The 19,469-nt window shown below is 38.2% G+C and overlaps 1 protein-coding gene across 4 annotated transcripts in view; it reads left to right on the plus strand.

The window, feature by feature from the left end:
* The first annotated feature begins 12,392 nt into the window (after positions 1–12,392).
* LOC139138160 (fibroblast growth factor receptor 1-like) overlaps positions 12,393–19,469 on the plus strand; it is a 95,956-nt gene continuing 88,879 nt past the window's right edge. Inside the window, exon 1 of one of the 4 annotated variants that reach the window (XM_070706404.1) lies at positions 12,393–12,564. The gene's annotated coding sequence lies outside the window, so the exon portion shown is untranslated. The remainder of the gene's footprint in view (positions 12,565–19,469) is intronic. The other 3 variants (XM_070706402.1, XM_070706401.1, XM_070706405.1) reach the window with 3 other exon arrangements.

The raw sequence follows: 19,469 nt of genomic DNA on the forward strand, positions 1-19,469 counted from the left end.
AGGTCCTTTCTACCACGTCCATCAGTGTTCTCAATCCATGGTTACGCATTTATTGTTAAGGTAGTATGCGCCTCGAAAGCGAAAGACTTAATCTTTTGCTCAAACTTTCCTCAAGGAATCTTCCATTTCAGAATAACGAATAAAAATCGGTGGTCACCATGCAAGTTTTGGAGCTAGAGAAACAAATCACCCATGATTTACCGATATTTGGAATTCAAAATGGTTGCCTTCAAGTTCCCCGTGTGAACTATATGGAGAAAAATAAAATTTTCGATTTTCGAAAACTAAGACGGAGAAAACTTTCCTTACATACACCAAGAGCTTTAAAATGAGGCCAGGAAAGAATTGTAAAAGTTTGAGAGTCGGAATTTCTGTCTCCGAGGCGTATTCTACCTTAACTATTGAGAATCCGGGTTACATCTGGTGTCTGATGTAAAAGAATACTCTCCACAACCATCGGAGACAGAGACAACACTTTTTTCACTCTGACCTCACATTATTTGTTTCACGCATTCACTGTGATTCAATCGAGAGACTGTTTTAAACTATTCATATACATTTTGTTCATTGTAAACGTTTTCGACGGAGTTAAACCTTTTAGTATGGAAACATGTATGGGACATGCAAAATAGTAGCGGTAGGAGGTATAATTATTTTTTCAGATTCCAGAAAATCGAATTTATCTTGAGCTCTCAAATTACTAAAGTAAGCTTTTTTTTGTAATCTAAACATAGCATTCCGATATCTTTGTTTTTGTTTTCTGTTATCTGTAAAAACATCGAGATCTAACAAAACAATCCCGAGATTTTAGTTTTATTATAGTGCTTGTCATGCACTGGTCCACAGCAGGTTTTCATGTTTGAGTTTTAGACAATAAAAGGCAAGTATTTTGTAGAATTATTAGAAATATTGCTTATCAGTGCGTCAACAATCAAGGGGTTGACATCTAGCAATTCCTGATTGAGAGAATGACTATAACTAAAGGTAGGGATAAACACGTAAAATGGGGGCATAAAAATTAGGATAAAAAGGGGAGGGGTTGTCAATATTTGTAATCTCTAGGGAGGGCCTTCTTTGTTACAATCGCTAGTATTCTAGTGGCAACAGTGGTGTCAGCATGAAGTACAACAGTATTGACGGCAGATTTGGAGGTGCCAGTGTAGAAAGTTATTTTGTAATTTTTTCTCAGTGTCCGCCCATCATCATACAGATATATCGAGTTATTTGCATGTTATGTGTCGATACGGTTGTAGGTCACTGCACACATTCAAAGTGATTTAAGAGAATCATATATCAGAAAACGTCACGTACGCATCATAGATTCCATATACAGCCTCCAGGTGTTTATTCGGCAACAAGGGGTCCAAAAATTCTAACTTATACTGTGTAGTGGTGCGAGGAAATTACAAAATATATCTCCCCAACCTATTTGCTCATTCGCTATATCAGGAAAGGTATCTGCCAGCCATCGACTCATAAACTATTACGATCTACCCTCCTAGACAGAAAAGTGTGAACTGTTAATCTTTTCCTTGATAAAGACTTTCACTTCGTCGGTGTCCCTTTATCAAATGCTCCAAGTACCTGTACTTTATGGTTGATGACGTCATTAGGCCGTGTCCTACTGCCAAGAGATAGCCTTTCGATTTTGTTAGATTTTCTTCCCTCCAATGACTCGAATAAAATTCTTATTTCCGATACAAAGTGGGTATCAAACTATATCTATGCAAAATAAGTTTAAATACGCTAAAACCGATAGATAGATAGATAGATAGATAGATAGATAGATAGATAGATAGATAGATAGATAGATAGATAGATAGATAGATAGACAGATAGATAGACAGGTAAACAGAATTATACAGGTTTGATGTGATCGATCAAACAGGGATGTGAGAGGTCGTGACCCGTCAAACAGGGAGGTGAGAGGTCCTGACCCGTCAAACATGTGTGTAAATTCCAGCAATGTTGTCAAAATTCGTGATGGAGCTACTCCAAGTATTTTGGGTTCCACCAAGTCTACAGCGATAAATTAAACATCAATTACAAATTACTGTTATGTCTCTGGCTACATGGAGAGTGGGCGTTGCTAGACATTGACTCTTTAACGGCTCCATATATCTAACTTAACAGGAAATCCCAGTGTGATGCGATTAATGAATTGTAACAAGATTTAAGTAGTCTCTGTCACGATATTTCACGACGCCTTAAGATCCTGAAGTCACGACGAGGTGAAGTAAATGTCACGCGCTAATACGTCTTGTGAACTATATATCACAACTTATGTAAGTGAACCACCTGTCGATTGGTTACTAGGGAAACACCTTTTCATGGTATATCTGAAAACGTCTGAAACCCTTTATGACAGAAATTGCATACAAGTAGAATAATTAGCCTGTTAGCCCACGTTGTCATTGACATCGTGATGTACGTTAGTCTCCTTGCATGTCGGTCGTTAACCTCTCAAAATATATTCCCTACGCATATACTGCACATACTATGACCGCCTTTTGGCGTTTTCCTTATCAGCTTAAGAGTGTCAAACAGTCAAGTTGTGACCCTCCAGTTTTCAAAGTGGGAGGTGTTGCATAAACCCACACAGAACAAAGAATACGTAATATTTCATAAATCTTCTGAACTCTTTTTCAGAAGATTCACATAAATATTTTAATTCCCCGTTCACGAAATAGATATTATTTATGTTTTTATATACAGCGTACGTATTGGGAATTATTTCTGCAACTACTCTCAAGATCGAATTATTTATTACAGTACGGAGTATTTTGTAGAAAAAAAAGATTCATTTGGAACATAACAGCAGTACGACAACCGTTTTCGGCTTTCAATCAATATTTGCCACCTCAAATTAAACACGTCTGCTACATCAAAAACTAGCAAATGTTGGCTTTATTAAGCCAACGTATAAATTGTCATTTTGCTCTGCGCGTGAGCTGGGTTGTACGAGATCAAACCTCCTCTTTTCACTTAAGTTCTAGTATTTTGAGCTTATGTGTATTTTCCCACCATTTTGTCCTGCTTTCAAACAAAGTTGCCTGTTCTACCAACAAAATCGTGTTGAAATGCTAAATTTACAACTAATATGCAATGTAACTCGACACATTACATGTATATTTGCCATTGCGAGGCGCACGGATAAGAATGACAAATAAAATGAATACCAAAGCTAATATTGCCAATTTGCGATCACTACAGTTGGAAAATCTCCCACCTGTCGTCCATTTTGGAATTTTATATTCGTCTTGATTTGTGATAATTATCAAAAACATTTAACAATATAAGGCTAACTCTGTAACATAACGTTGTATAAAGTAGCGAATTTGGGGGAAAACCCCCAAAATGGTTGCAGTTATGTTTACCGATGCTTTTCGTACATCGCGGAGTTTAATTTCTTTTGACTTAGCTATTCACGGAAATGACAAGAATAGAAATGGTATTTCTGGCATTTCCTGGTGAAATTCTCCTTCATTCCTCCTCCCTGACAACCGATATCGAGTAATGTCGTCTACTTTACGTATTATATAATGAAGTATTCTTGCAGAAAATATTCGCAGCTCTTTGGAGACCGATATTAAACTGGAATCTATAGAACGATCAGACAAAAGTATCTCTGGTGCAAAAGTATCTCTGAGCCGCTTCGTCTGTTCGTCTGTTCTCCCGAAGGCGTCTTCAGCGCTGGTTATGATTTTTAGGGGGATGGTCCTTCGTAAGCAACAAGACCTCTTGATGGCTTATTGGATGATATCACATCACGGTATCTGTCCAAAGTTGAAGCACAATTCCCTCCAGACTGTGGTCAAAGTATGCTTTGTAGATCACTGACACGCTTCGCCGATGCTGTTTTGTTGGATCAAATGTAAAGGTGACAAATAAAGCAAATCAAACTCCCCGCTACAGACTAGCGGAACATTTCAGTGTATGGCTGTAGTGGACAGAAAAAATTCTGAGGTGGGGCGGGGATCATCTGAAACTAGAAATTTGCGAAGGCGATCATGCCTTTTTCGTACATATAGTGGTACAATGGGGGTTCACTTGATTTTCCAAAATGTCCATCCAGTCCAAAAGCCTATATAAGTGTAAAAAATGTTCCGGGTAATAAATGTAATTCTGTACATTGCTTCATTCTCCGAAGTCAGTACAAATGCACAACGGTCTGAATACTTTCTGTCCCTTTAAGTTCTTGTCTTGGCAAATCTTACAGACGAGGCTTGTTATAGCATGACAGTTTTTACTCGCAGAATGGCATGCTATATTGCTGAAATTAGGCACGTGCTCGCTTAATGTTGAAGAAAGACCTGTAGTTGAAACATTGAACAAAAATACTGAAAAACACGCCAAAAGTTACAGTTACTCTACCTTCGCAAGAACAACAACAAAATTTATCGCTATTTGCTTTTGCAATGGTGTAGGGCGCATGAAATCTTCATCTTCTGAAGGTGTCATCAATTTTGACGGAGGGGCAAGAATAATTGACAATCCAGCTATGTGATTGACGTCTCGAAAATGCAATTACCGCATCTTCATGAGGACGACGAATGTTTGGATCTGAAATCCCTTACTACAAATCTCTTACTACTGTAAAACTATAGAAAGACAAGATTAGTTTCAAACGAATTGGTTCCGAACTTAGTAGAAGTTTTCAAAAAGGCATTTCAAGTTAAGTTGGGATCATATGCAAAATATTCCGCCAAACAAGGTCAGTATTATGCTTTCACAAAGGATATTCCAACGAATAGTGAAAAATTAACTTTCATGCAAGATCTCTTATTTTTCAATGTACAAGGAGTGTACACTTTATATCCCATAAAATAAATGACTGAAACAGGGTAAGAAGACGTAAAAGTAAAGTAAAGTAAAGTAAGCTCTTATTGAAATTGTATCCCAGTTGGGATCTTGATCATAAAGTACAATAAAGGTTTTGCAAAATCAACAACAAAATAGTATTAAATAAAATACTTATATATATATATATATATATATATATATATATATATATATATATATATATATATATATATATATGAGGATATTACATGTCGAATAATATTTTACTTTTTTCATTTTTTTTGTCTGAGCTTAAAACATGTATGTATGTACTTTCCCAATTCAAATAATGATTGATCTATCTGTTCTTGAAAAAGTGTTTATAAGGTCTGTGTGTCTCTGAATGTGTTTTTACAAATGTTTAGTTTACTGAAAAATCATGTCTAATGTCTGTGTAGCCTTTGCAATGAAAAAAGAAATGTATCTCATCTTCTACTTGTTTGTTTCGGCAAATTGAGCATTCTCTGTCTACCTTTTTCTATGTGTAATATGTGAGCACTAAATGCTACTCACAACGCATTGACTATATATCTCATCTCGCATCACAGTCAATATCGTCAAACTGCATACCCATAAACACTGTGCTGCACAAAGGCGACATACAGTTTCTTGCAACAGAGGGAATCTGAAATGGCCAAAGGATACCCTGGACGATTGATATCCAAAAAGAACATGTTTTTATTTTTTTGTACCGGCAACAAGCTTAAGATTCATGACCAGTCTTTCAAAGAAAACAATCTCCCAGGGCAAGTAAAGCGGTCTCGCTCTTTTGCATAGGACGTGTTGTAACTGACAGATTTATAAGCTCTGCCTGTGACGCAAATGGGTTATTTACGAAAGGGGCACTTCCTGTGGTATCGTCACTCATAAAGCTTGTCAATGATGTCTGGCGATGTCAGCCATGTCGCGTACCACTCCCGGGGTTGCACTGCCATCAGAAGGGTATATACATATATGCATCGCGGTTTTCCCGCCTCATTTATTACTACACTTTTGATCAGGATATATTGGTAAAATGTAGACTGTTGATCCCTGTTTTTCACTCCAGAATGATTTTGACTCATCATTTTGAAGAAAATGTAGAGTTTTAACGTCATTGTTTAGGCAATAACGTAAACTTTAAAAACACCCCCTCCGCGATTTTACGGAAAATTCTAGAGTTTCTACTTTGGAGGTCACACTATTCAGGGTACTTCTTCCGAGGGTGAATGCTCCCCCCCCTCCGCCGGATACCAACCTGGCGTATTACCTGATAAACCTGCCATGGTGATCAGGTTCGCTACCCTCCCAAAACGACCGTGACTAAACAGAACTACGTGCCGCGTACTTGTGGTGCAAAATGTTTAACATGTGCGACTAAAACGTGCTGAGTGAATAATAAAAAACAGGGTTTCAGTGCCCGATATTATAAGCAAATGACAACTGTCAGGTTTATTATTAAACAGCTGCGTGACTTGCCGCATTTTCAGATGCGGGATGAGAATTTTATTATCACGCACCAAGGGAACCACGTTATTCATATTTTATGAAAACATCACGATGTTATACCTTTCGTTGATGAAACTGTTCATGTAACTGTCCTTGGCGCCAACCCCGAAAAGGGATGAACTCATGTATCTCTATAACGTAAATATCTTCGCCAGCCAAGATGTATTTTTTTTTGCAGGAACCTTCCCTCAAAGGGTGACTGCACTTTGCCGACAGAAAGGAACGAACGTTGCGATGTAAACAACATTATTACAGGCATGACACTGCCCTTATTACGGATGTCATCCTGCACGGAGGCGATGTTCAATAATCAAAGTAAGACTTTATAAATGCCGTCATGTTTCACGGTTGTGACGATGAAAAGACAATACAATGTAATCAACGAGATTTTTTTCTGTGACAATCAGTCCATGGCACCTAAAATCAAGTATGGAAATAACTGAGCACGCTGTAAAAGGTATAACCTCGACTTGTTTTACTAGAAATAAGAAAGAATTGGGCAAATTTGATCATCATTTGCGCAAATAGAATGTAATCAGGTAAAGGAACCTGTAAAATAAATTTAAAAGTTGTTAGGCTGGCATTTTACGAAAACAATTCTGACAAACACACACACACACACACACACACACACACACACACACCGTAAGAATACCCTAAAAATTTACATATACGAACTTCATAATAATCTGCACAAGTCAAAATCAAATTACACTTTAACTTATCAATATCTTTGAAAGCTATTACACAGGCAGTTCTAGAAAACATAATATTTTGACTAAAATGGCGAAATGGGTCTAAATATTTAAATCAAATTTCACCACCACTTGGATATGAGGAACCTAAAATTGCAATTTCAGACCTATCGGACAAGCCATTCTTGAAGACTTTTGACAAAAAATAGCATCAAGGACACTGTGCTCACATTTGATCAGATGTGGTGGGTCAAAGTACTCGCAATGCCAGCTGTAGTGTTTGGCTGCACGGTTTCTTTAAGGTAGTATGCGCCTCGAAAGTGAAAGACAAACTTTTGCTCAAACATATACCTGAATGAAACTTTCATCCATTCTATTACCAAATCAACAATAAAATTCGGGGGTCACTGTGCAAGGTTTGAAAGCTAGCTAATCAAATTACCCAGCATTTTGCCATATTTGAAATTCAAAATGGCCGCCATTCCTTGTGACGGTTAACTCTCTGAGGGAAATTAAATTTTGGATTTTCGAAAAACTAAGACGATGAAAGTTTTTCTTTCTCCAAGAGCTTTAAAAAGAGCCCCCACAAGTAACCCCCACAAGTGGTAGATCAGAAAGGAATTGTTGAAATTTGAGAGTATGACTATCTGTCCCCGGGGTGTGTTCTACCTTAACAATGGAGAACAATCTTGAAGTGCTAACAATACTGCCAAACGTGCATTACAAAGGTTTGCGCCAATGTGCCTTCAGGTTATTTAACAAGGATGGCAGTGTCATAGCCAAATCGGGAAATGTCCAGCACAAAACCTACATCTACAAAGGAGCCTCAACAGATATGTATTCTAGGAGCCTGCAAACCAAGAAGAATTAAACGAGACGTGATAAACAATTCAATAAATAAACAATATCATAATGAAAAATAACAAAGACCCTGTAAACCAATCTTCACAGCAATCTTAGCAATTTTTATACAAAATTGATATATCTACATCCACTGAGATGTTTGCTTTTGCTATTCATAGCCTGACGCAGCTGGATAAGGGGAACAAGTTTGCTATTTTTAGAGATAACAGTTTTGTTTTATGTGTATATATTTATGTCATCCTGTATAATTGTGAATTATGAACAACTGGTCGTTCACTATCTTTTGTCTTCCAATTGGTTCAATGCTTTCTGAGAAGAAATGACCAATAACGATAAAAATTGCCCCAAATCAACCATATTGACATTTTCACCATAATTTGAATACATCATAACAAAAATACCCGAAGGACCCTTAAACAAGATTTCAAAGCAATCAGATAAGCAGATTCTGAAAAAGTAAATATTTTGACAAAATATCCGCGAAATATATCTTGGCTAGTTTTGCCATGATTTGTGCAAAACTGGAAGAGGGCATTCCTGCTAACTTCAAATAAAGTTTCAAAGTGACCAGGCATGCAGTTGCAAAGAAGATTTTGTAATCAAAACTCAAAGCAATTGGATGAGCGGTTTCAGAGATGAAGACTTTTGAGCAAAAAAAACAGGAGAAACAGCCCAAAATTACAAATGTGCAAATTTCACACAATTTGAACAAAATCTGACAGAGGTTACCCCTAAGGTCCTCCATACCAAGTTTCAAATTGGACAAGCAGTTTCAGTGCGAATGTCACCTGCTTTGAACAGACCTAACTCAAGTCACCCAAAGTACCTTGCACGCTAAGTTTTGACCCAATCTGGCATGCATTTACAGAATTTCAACAGTATGCAGGCTTTTGTCTTTTTTAACCGCATTTGCATACTTTCAACATACTAGTAAACATGTTTCTGAACACTTCAAACCCCCCCCCCCCAATTTGGTGCTCCTGTACACCAAATACTAAGATTGTAGGTACTTTGGTTCTTGAGTTTTGGATGTGGATGGACATACATACATACATACATACATACATACATACATACATACATACATACATACATACATACATACATACTACTACATACATACATACATACATACGCTGCCGACTGACCATATAAGCGCTTTTTGATATATACATATACCAAATGTGAGCTGAAAATGGCAAAAAATCGTAAAAATACAAATATGCAAATTTTATGTTAATTCGAACACATATTCAATAATTGTTCCTACCAACGTATGTACCAATTATCAAAATAATAATGAAATTTATGAAAAATCATAATCATACAACTGTTTCTTAATTCTGCAAGCAACGTCTGTAAGATTCCATTCACTTCTAAATAATCATCCAAACATTCCACACAATAAAGCTGGTCACATTTATTGTACTAATTTTTTAGTTATGAGCTCCAAAAGTGGACTACAGGTGGACGGAGGGATGAACAGACAGACTGACAGACTGACTGACACACAGACTGATCGAGTGATGGCATTGGCCCCCATGTGCCTCTATGCGGCACACCGGAGGGGATCAAGGTAAGTCTGAATACTAGTATGTGTTGCGCCCTCAGGGGATGAAGATGAAACTCTACCGACTTACCCAGCAGCATAGTACTATAGCGTTCTTTCCAATTGCACCTGCGATGGTGCACGGCGCATTTTATTTATATCTGTCAGACTGTAACTCAACCAGCTAACGATGTTATCATATTTCACGACATAAGTGGAAAACACGGCTGAAAGCCATAATAACGTTTAGAAATAATGCGGAGTACACTCTACGATTTCAGGAGTTTGAAATCACGTGGTGATGTTGGTTTCGTGCCTTAAACCTAGGATGGAGACTGTCGGCAGTCCCTCGTGTCGGCTTTGCCTGAAATACCGACATTGCATGTGCAGTACAGGCAGTAGAATGTGCGCGTGCTTTTCCCTACAACAAACATGTACAACAAACATGCTTTTCCCTACGACAAAACATGTACAACAAAAATGTTTTTCCCTACGACAAACGGGGGCCGAAGGCTCCGACGAAGGTGAGTGCCGAAGGCACCGAGGCTTGCGCCTAGCGAAACGTTTGAGCCAACCGTCAAAGGCAACAATGTCAAACGTGACTGTCGCAGTTTTAAATTAGGTCTAATATTGTAGTTTTAGCACATAGCTTTAAAATACGGTTTTGATTTTGTTATTTTCCCAAAAAATCCCCCACCATTCCAAGGAAATCAAATGGTACTCCCCGTCGACCCAGAGGCTGTAGCGTGCCGAGAAAGTGGTTACGCCTTCATTCTTTCTAAATTTCCTATGAAATGAAAATCTTACCACAATCATACCTTTTATCACATAGTTATGGAATCATTTTTACTGTATCATGATCGATTCCTTCAACTCAAAAGTCCATGTTTGTACGGCCAATATAAAGACAAATCTTCTTGTTGAATGTTCATGTCGTCGTTTGCTTTTCTGAGCTTGTAAATTTACTACAATTATCTGCAGTGCTCCGCGACAGGTTGTTTGAAAGAAACGATCTGTACACCGTGACTGCAAATTACAGTGCGCTCAATATCTCGACTCATACGAAATTTTCGTTTGTAGGGTAATTTCGCTCACACATTGCATCGTTAGAAGTTAGAATTTCGAGTCTTCTCAAGCACATGGATGATGGAGATGTAAGCGAGACTCCATGACAACCATATGACATAACATGATGAAGGCCGAATTTGACTTTTCCTCGAAATGAACAGGCATTGCCATTTCTAATCCAACCTGGATAGCTGTCTCCTGAATAAGTTCCATGGTAACCAGAATGTCGATGTATTCTGCGTCTTTGGGCACTGTAGTGATTGCCATATAGATCCACCAGGTAGTTCTTCCTCCAAGGGTCGATGATTGATGTACAATGTTCGTATTGACTTTGGCCATCATTTGTATGTTAACATAGAACAGATCTTGCTTTGTAGTAAATAACATTGACTTCTTCGGCACATGTAAAACAGTAATTTACAGGTGTACTAATTACGTCTTTATGTGTTTGCCGGTAATTATGTCGACACTTTTGTTATATTGTGAATGAAAACATTCGCACATTTATGAAGCGATTGGGGATAATATGCGAAGTCTCACTGACGTGACGAACGGACACTTGGGGGGGGGGGGAGGAGGTGTTCACGCTGTGGAGAATTCCGATCTTTTTAATTCAGAGAGCCACGGTCCCTCCAAAACCGGGACAGGGCCTACGTCTATATTTTTGCTTGTACTGATTTTACCAAGGAAAGAAAACATTAATACAATAGTTGTGAAGCTGTGAAATTACAGATGACAGACTCAGTGATGTTTACAAGAGAAAAACTGTTATCATCAACATCATCAGTTATAATACATTACCATTAGCAATTTTCCTGAAAAATACAATTGCTTCCTCCAGTGACTCTGCCGTATGTTGAGTACTGATACATGTTAAATGTTAATGTTATATACGGTTTTTGTGGAGGGACCGTGGTCTATACTACAATTACAAAGCTTCTATGCATGTATTGGGAAACGACATGCGGAGATGCAGGTATTCTGCACTTGTTATAGGGAATTTTCGTAAAACAGAGAAAATTTTTCCGTCTTCGCAGACCAAGTATTACAACAGTTCACTCGGTGCCTTCCCAGGACTGAAAGATTTAGCTTTCAGTTTTGAAGGACTTCAAAATCGGGTTCTAACCATAGACTTGATAATGTATGCCGAGACAACCTTAAGTAAGTGTTAAAGGAATACAGTCGTCCGAACTGCGCTCAAGGTCGTTGGGACCCATACGACCAGCATTGTATCTAAGGTCCGATGGTGATTGATGAAAGTTAAAACATGTCTGTCATAATCTTCATCATATAATTCAAATGTTGCAGCTATGATGATGAGGTGCATCTAGATATCATGCATGAAATACATTGTTCTGATTGTTTGTAAACAAGAAACCCGCACAGGCGCAGTTCCGATGACTATTTCTCTTTAAAAAAAACAGACGTTCCGATCGCTTTGACCATAAGATCGTGCATGCACTACAATTCCTTTCCGGTGGTTGAAGAGCCGAATTCCTTTTTTTCGGTACCATCGTTTATCGCTTAGTTTGATGACGTCAACTCTCGTGTCTGACTGTGACGTCTGGCAAGATTGCACACTACTATAGGCCTAAAGGTGCGAAGTACGTTAGACTGGTTACTGATGAATACTATATGTTGACTATAAACCGCCCGCCATTCATGACTGTTCATGAGGTGTGGAGATATTATAAAGCCCTGACTTTGCCCTCATTTTCTTCATTTTGACACTGCCATTCGTTATCTGTAACCCATTAAACGTCATTGCTTGCGTGAAATAAACTGTCAGAGTGCGAAACCTAACAATGGCATTGTGAACGCGTCGGCGCGGCGCGAACCACGCACTCGTGATCCTGCTAAACCACGCTGTTGATTTTGTCCGGATGCATAGGGGGTCTTGTTAGACAGTTTGCGAGTATCGTGTCTTAGTTTGGCTGTCTAACACTTAGAGGTATGCCTTGGAATGTAGCCGTGCTGTTCCGCGATCGTCCCGTCTACAAGTGAGAATGGGCAAACGGGACTACACAAATTACTTTGGATCCTTCGCACATATTTCTGGTGAGTGCCTCCTATGTACCTTACGCAGTTTTATTTCTATTGTCTCGACTCGTGTGTTGTTGGGAGTTTTCTTGTGGGCCAAATGAAGCAAGGGGCAACTTAAGAAGCTACCATACTCTGATCGAACTGTGTGACAGTGTCGGTGTCACCGGAAACGGCATTTCAACATGTGTCAGAATCTTTCCCGTTAAAATAGCAAGTATCGAGTAATAACAGTTGTTATATCGAGTTGTCAACATTTGTATTAAGTGATAAATGCGCGTTGAAACTCGAGAAATCACCAGAAATGTCATCCAGCCATGCCCAGTTTGACAGTCCTGGTTCGGGTCCTGTGTACATGGGAGCACTGCAAAGGGTTCGGGACATAGGGTGACCGTTTTTTGTTTTTATTACTTAGTAAACCCACTGTCCCAAAGATCACTGTCCCAAAGATCGCGCCGTGCTTCATCGAATTGACAAGTCACATGTCATGAAGACATTAGAGATAATACCGTGAATACATCTAGTCATTGATGATTTTTGTCGACTTTATAAGCGATTTTACAAACAAGTTTGTCTCGCAATGAACGACGATGTGTATAGTGCCATAGTGTAAACTTTGTGCAGAGTTTGACCGTATTGAAAGGCGTATTGCAATGAATGACGTTTGTTCCACCACTAAACAAGATACTGTTTCCAAAAGTAAAAACCAGTAACCGTAGCTGAACGCCTGTCGTAGCATCGGCATCGGCAAGTCAATAAATTTACGGGAGAGGAGTCAATGGGTGTCGTTCGTCCGGTAAACATAAATTTTCACCGGGGTCTCGAGAACTCCAACCTTAGTAATGTCATGGCCGAAACGATCATTAAGCGATCGCGTACGGCCTTGTAAAAACCTTTACCGTGAAATAACCCCGAATCACCCAGCATGCGGGAGATCATGGATTATGATATGAAAGTGTAGGACGGGATGCTAAATTCTGTGGCTGGGTCTGCGTCAGAAAAGTCATCGCTATTTTTACTGGCAATTTTCAGCGACCCTTAACGACGATCTCAACTACCCGCCTGCTGTCGCGTACTTTGTACCGCCATAATTTTCGTCGAAATTCATAACTACGGCTACGAGAGCGTGGTGCATGGTTCAAAAGTACCGGCTTTGACAGAACGCTGCCGCTGCACTGGGAACATATCGGCAAGGCTGATTAAGCCCTTCTAAGCTTCCATTATTACAGCGATAGCAAAAAAATAGATGGGTGTTTGTGATATATGGAGACTAGAATTCTCCGTACCAGTCTACCATGTAACATTCATGACGTCGCTGTTCTCAGCGCAATCCCCAATTCACACATGCTTTTGTTGACATAGAATATACATTGTGCTAATCCTCCCTTTTCTTTTAAAAAGATTGTCTAGTCAGTCAGTGCGTTTAGAGGTATAGATGAAGTGCAAACCGCGCATATAAGGTTAATTTATACGTGTAATTTCATGTCAATTTACAACGATGCGTTAATTTAAGCATCCCTGTATACACTGCAGTGTATAAAAGATATCAGTTATTTTCAAGGCGTTTTTCAACAGGTGTTCTTAAACTCCTTGTAACAATTAATAGGTTGTTATCCGTTTTGGTGTACAATTGATTTATACTTTTAGGAAGTAGTGTAGGAAACTGACTCCTGGCAAAAATCACTGGACCTCAAACTTTGCTACAACAAGCATGCAGTGACCATCCGCTCTGTCTGTTCAGCCGTAGTTGGTTTTTTCAATGCTAGAAAGTTGTGTGTGTGTGTTATGTCACATGTACAGCATGCACGCAGTTGGCAACCTTGACTGGCAAGTGTCTAAGAGAGAGGTTTGAAGAAGGAAGGATAATTTCCTACTCCTCTCTGACTCCAAGAAGTCTTTCTCCAGAGGAAGTACTAGGCATTCATATGCAAATTTAAAACAAAAGATCCTTTGTCATGATAAGTTGGCCACCCACATCTCCAATCTGAACCCATCAAATAATAGTTAGAAAGTAGCAAATTGGACAAAATTGGTGTGTAATTGTAGGACTTCTGCTCAAGTGCAAGTCCTGTTTGTTTGTGAAAAAAGCTGATGTGAATATTTATGTATGTATGAGAGCATTGTATGTATGGTTGCACAGAATTTATAGATGATAGCTGTACATATGTTGAAAGTACGTTATATGCACTCTCCAATATGTAAATATTAAAACTATATAGATAGATAGCTAGATAGACTGATAGATTTGCAAGCAAGTGTACTTTGTAGAGTGTGTGATACTCCTGTGATTCTGAGCTAGCACAGAACATCATTGCGGCCAGTGTAGCAAAGACTGGGTGATTGTTTATGAAAGACTGTTAGAAACTGCTTCAGCCTGCTTTATCGTTTAAGTTTTAATTACCATAGACCTTGCCGTTGATTTCAAATTACACCAGGATATTTATTCAGTTCTGAACATGATATTCTTCCACCCTGAGTAAAACCCTGGTGTTCAGTTAATTGTGACAAAGCCAATTAAAATTCTGTTTGCCAAAGCAGAGGTTGTTGCCCTGAATTTTGATTAGGTTTATACAACCAATTTAGTCAACAAGCAACGCATGCTGTTGTTGGTTTCTTCCTTCGTCTTAAGGAGGATTCAGTTTTGGAAATGGCCGAAAGTTTCTCAAGAATATTTAGTGAAAATTTTCTGTATTTTGATAAAAATGAATGAGCCAACAATATTTTCCTTCACAATTACTGTCCTGTTTCTTTTCCATCCTGAGTGGGAAAAAAGATCTGATGACTTCCATGTCATAATTCATGAAGTTTTAGCACGGTAATGAAGTCTGTCTAGAAAAGATTGCTTTATAGTTATTTGCTGAGCATAGCATACAAATACATGAAGTTACAAGACCCACATTTTTTGAAGCGGCTCATTGTTTTCTTTTGACTGACGTGTAGCGCATGATTATTTTTATGGGGAAAAAAGACAAAGTGAAATATAACAACACTGGATCTTTCTCTTTCCATTGAATAGCCTTCAATGGTAGGTCAAAGCATAGACCCTAGAAAGCTTCTTTCCAGGGTACGTGAATGTGGTCAAACCAGATAAGAAGTGGTTTTTCTATGTTTGTCAAATATTATTGAATTCCCTATTTTAAATTTTGGAAGGTTATATGTAACCAGTAACAAATTGTAAAGTATTGCACAACTTACATTCCCAGAGTAAGGGAATTGTTGTATGCTTGTTTGTGGTTTTAGTGTTTGTGGGTAAATCTAGAATCTGTCTTAATCCAACATGCATGTGTAGCTGCAGCTACTGTGTTTCTTTGTTTCCTTGGCTGCACTATTTCCAGGCACTACTGGATAATTCCACTAGCCATGACAAGTGTGAATTATGATCCTTTATAAAAAGAGAGGCTTCGGGTGTAATTCTTAATTTTAACTCATAAAAATGTAGATCTGAGCTGCGTAATCAGTTCACAGCTATTTTTCAGCTGTTGTCAGACTTTGCTCTGTGTACAATAATGACAAATACTTGCTTGTCTTACGGATCATCTTCATTTACACCATTTTGCATATTTTTCCTTGTTCTGAGTGAAAAAACATCGTAATTATTGACATTTTTAAAGACGATATGATTGCAGGATGTATTTGCAATAAAATGATTTATTTCCCATGAAGCTCATAAACTTTTATATCGAAGTTTTGGAGAGTTACCTTCTGATGCCTTGCAGCAATTCTGTGTAGAAATAAAAAATTCAGCTGCTATGGCAACACCATCCGTTTCAGGGATGTACAGAAAGCAACAAGAATTTTGTTGTGTTTGTAGGAGAGACGACATCCCTCTCAGTAAGTGAAAAGGTTAAGAATTTTTATCGAAAATGAGTAGTTTTGGAAGAGAAATATGATATAGGTGCAATCCATGCAATACTGTGACCTTTCTATTCTGCAGAAATGCTATGTTAGCTGTTCAGTTACACAAATTACTGCACACACTGTCTTTTATACTGTGTTAAAATACCCATGAAGGAAACATTCTATACTGTACATGTACATTTTCCAAGTCTTAGCATATCAGGTTTGCTTATACACTGTGTAAACTGCAATTAGCTAGTGTTAAATTTGAATGTTTTTTCACATCAGCAAAACATGTAAATTTCATTTATAACTTACTGCATTCATTTTGAAGCCATTTGAATCTATGAATACTTTCCCACTGAAATGATAGTGTTGTTCAAATATATTTTCAATTTATGATTTAACTTCTGTATGATATTTGTTACCATGGCAATATTTAAATGAGATATGCAAATCACAGTTGAAATTGACAATTTAGTTGCTAAGTCGGTCGGTGGTGCTGGTATTCAGAGCCATTTGCAGCTGTTGCTCATCAAGCATTAGAGTCAGACATTTTATCATTGTCCTGAGGATTTGATATTTGTGATTTATCATAACAGCATCATCTTGCAGTGTTCTGCTGATTTACGTCATTTAGTAGAAAACATGCCAGATACCTGTGAAACTGACGTCATAGCCAGTCTTATGCCACTGTGCATCGTTGAAGACTGTAAAATTGGTTTGACATTTTTTTACAGAGTAAATTCACATGTTCAATGAAGCATAGTAAACTCAAGCTGCAGAAACAAATGTGAGTTTTTGGACGCGTTGTTTCTTTTCTAAGGTATTAACATCCTGTTATATTTTATCATGAAGATTGTTCATGTGAAATGCCAACTCAGTCATAATTTAAGTTTAATTGCGATAGAATACTTTGTGAACTGTTGAGCTGTCAGCTAGTACTATTTGTTCCACTTTTCTAGTTGTGTTTGTCACTCTTTTTAGCAGCTCTCCCACTATATAACTTTTTAGCTTATGAAAAATTGATACACCTACATTTCAAAATGACTTCTTTTGGCCTTGAGTTATCAATCCCTTTTAAGCTCATATTTGGTATTGATATAAATACCAAAAAGAGCTTATATGGTGAGTCAATGGCGTCTGTATGTATGTATATGGGTATATATGTGCGTATGTATGTCCGTCACACGCAAAGGCTCCCATACCACCAAAGCTACCATCTCAGTATTTGGTGTACAGGTAGATGCAGGAGTTGAGATGTGAGGTGGTTCAAATGAACATGTTAGTGTCAAAATATGCAAATGAGGTACGAAAAAGGGGAAATCCTGCAAATGTGCAGGAGTGGTGGCAGTAACTTAAACAGCCCAGACATCTGAGTAAGAGTTTATTGACCTTTAACCTATTTGTATGCAGGGTACCTATTATGTGTGGAAGTGGTGGCAGTAACTGAAACAGCTTATTAGTCATTCCTGTCATTATTTATGAACTGTGACATATTAACAGACCTGCTCAAACCATGGATGTCTATTTTTGTACATCCATGGTTGAAACATTCTCTGCTATGCATGTTGCTAAAGTTGACCACCAGTACCTAAAGTTTCAGAGTTATTAGTCCCCACGGACATCATCCGAGGGGACTTATAGGTTTGGTCATGTCCGTGCGTCCGTCCGTCCGTCCGTGCGTCCGTGCGTCCGTCCGTTCACGCAGATATCTCAGAGACACCTGCAGCGATTTCATTCAAACTTGGTACAAGGATTACATCATATGTCATACAGATGCACATTGATTTGTTTCCTGATACGATCCATATGGCTGCCAGGCGGCCATTTTATTACGATTTTTTCATGTACAGAGCAATAACTCAGGCATGTTTCAACTGATTTTATTCAAAGTTGATACAAGGACATTGACCAATGTCATAGATATGCACTTTAATTTTTTTTGTGATACGATCCAATATGGCTGCCGTGCGGCCATTTTGTTACGATTTTTTCATGTACAGAGCCATAACTCAGGCATATCTCAACTGATTTAATTCAAAGTTGGTACAAGGACATTGACCTATGTCATACATATACACGTAAATTTGTTTTGTGATACGATCCAATATGGCCGCCAGGCGGCCATTTTATTATGATTTTTTCATGTACAGAGCCATTACTCAGGCATGTTTCAACAGATTTTGTTCAAAGTTGGTACAAGGACATTGATCAATGTCATAGCCATGCACATCAATTTGTTTTGTGATACAATCCAATATGGCCGCTGTGCGGCCATTTTGTTATGATTTTTTAATATACAGAGCCATAACTCAGGCATATCTCAACCGATTTTATTCAAAATTGGTACAAGGACATTGACCTATGTCATACACATGCAAATTGATTTGTTTTGTAATACGATCCAATATGGCCGCCGTGTGGCCATTTTATTACGTTTTTTCATGTCCAGGACCATAACTCAGACATGTAACAAGCGATTTTATTCAAAGTTGGTAAAAGGAGATTGACCAATGTCATACATATGCACGTTAATTTGTTTTGTGATACGATTCAATATGGCTGCTGTGTGGCCATTTTGTTATGAGTTTTTCATGTACAAAGCCATAACTCAGGCATATCTCAACCGATTTTAATCAAAGTTGGTACAAGGACATTGACCTAAGTCATACATATGCACATTGATTTGTTTTGTGATACGATCCAATATGGCCACCATGTGGCCATTTTATACCATTTTTTCATGTCCTGAACTACAACTCAGACATGTATCAAGCGAATTTATTCAAAGTATTTTTATCACAGACCTAATGAAGAGGACTCTATCCTCTCTGAGGAACTGTAATCAAAGTACCTATTAACAAGTGGGGACTGTGTCATCAACATCTTGTTTTTCTGGTTTAAATATTTCTTGTTGTTTTTCTGGTTGTGCGGAAATCATTGTCATAACATCAACGTAGAATTTTCCTGCACTGAACAGATTAGAAACATGACTTATTGTTGATCTTTGGTATGTACCAATTCTGATCAAATTTGAGCGACACCGTATAATTGCGGTATTTTTTTAGCTCTGCTGTCAGTGA

This window comes from Ptychodera flava, chromosome 8 (assembly GCF_041260155.1).
Source record: "Ptychodera flava strain L36383 chromosome 8, AS_Pfla_20210202, whole genome shotgun sequence".
Taxonomy (NCBI): domain Eukaryota; kingdom Metazoa; phylum Hemichordata; class Enteropneusta; family Ptychoderidae; genus Ptychodera; species Ptychodera flava.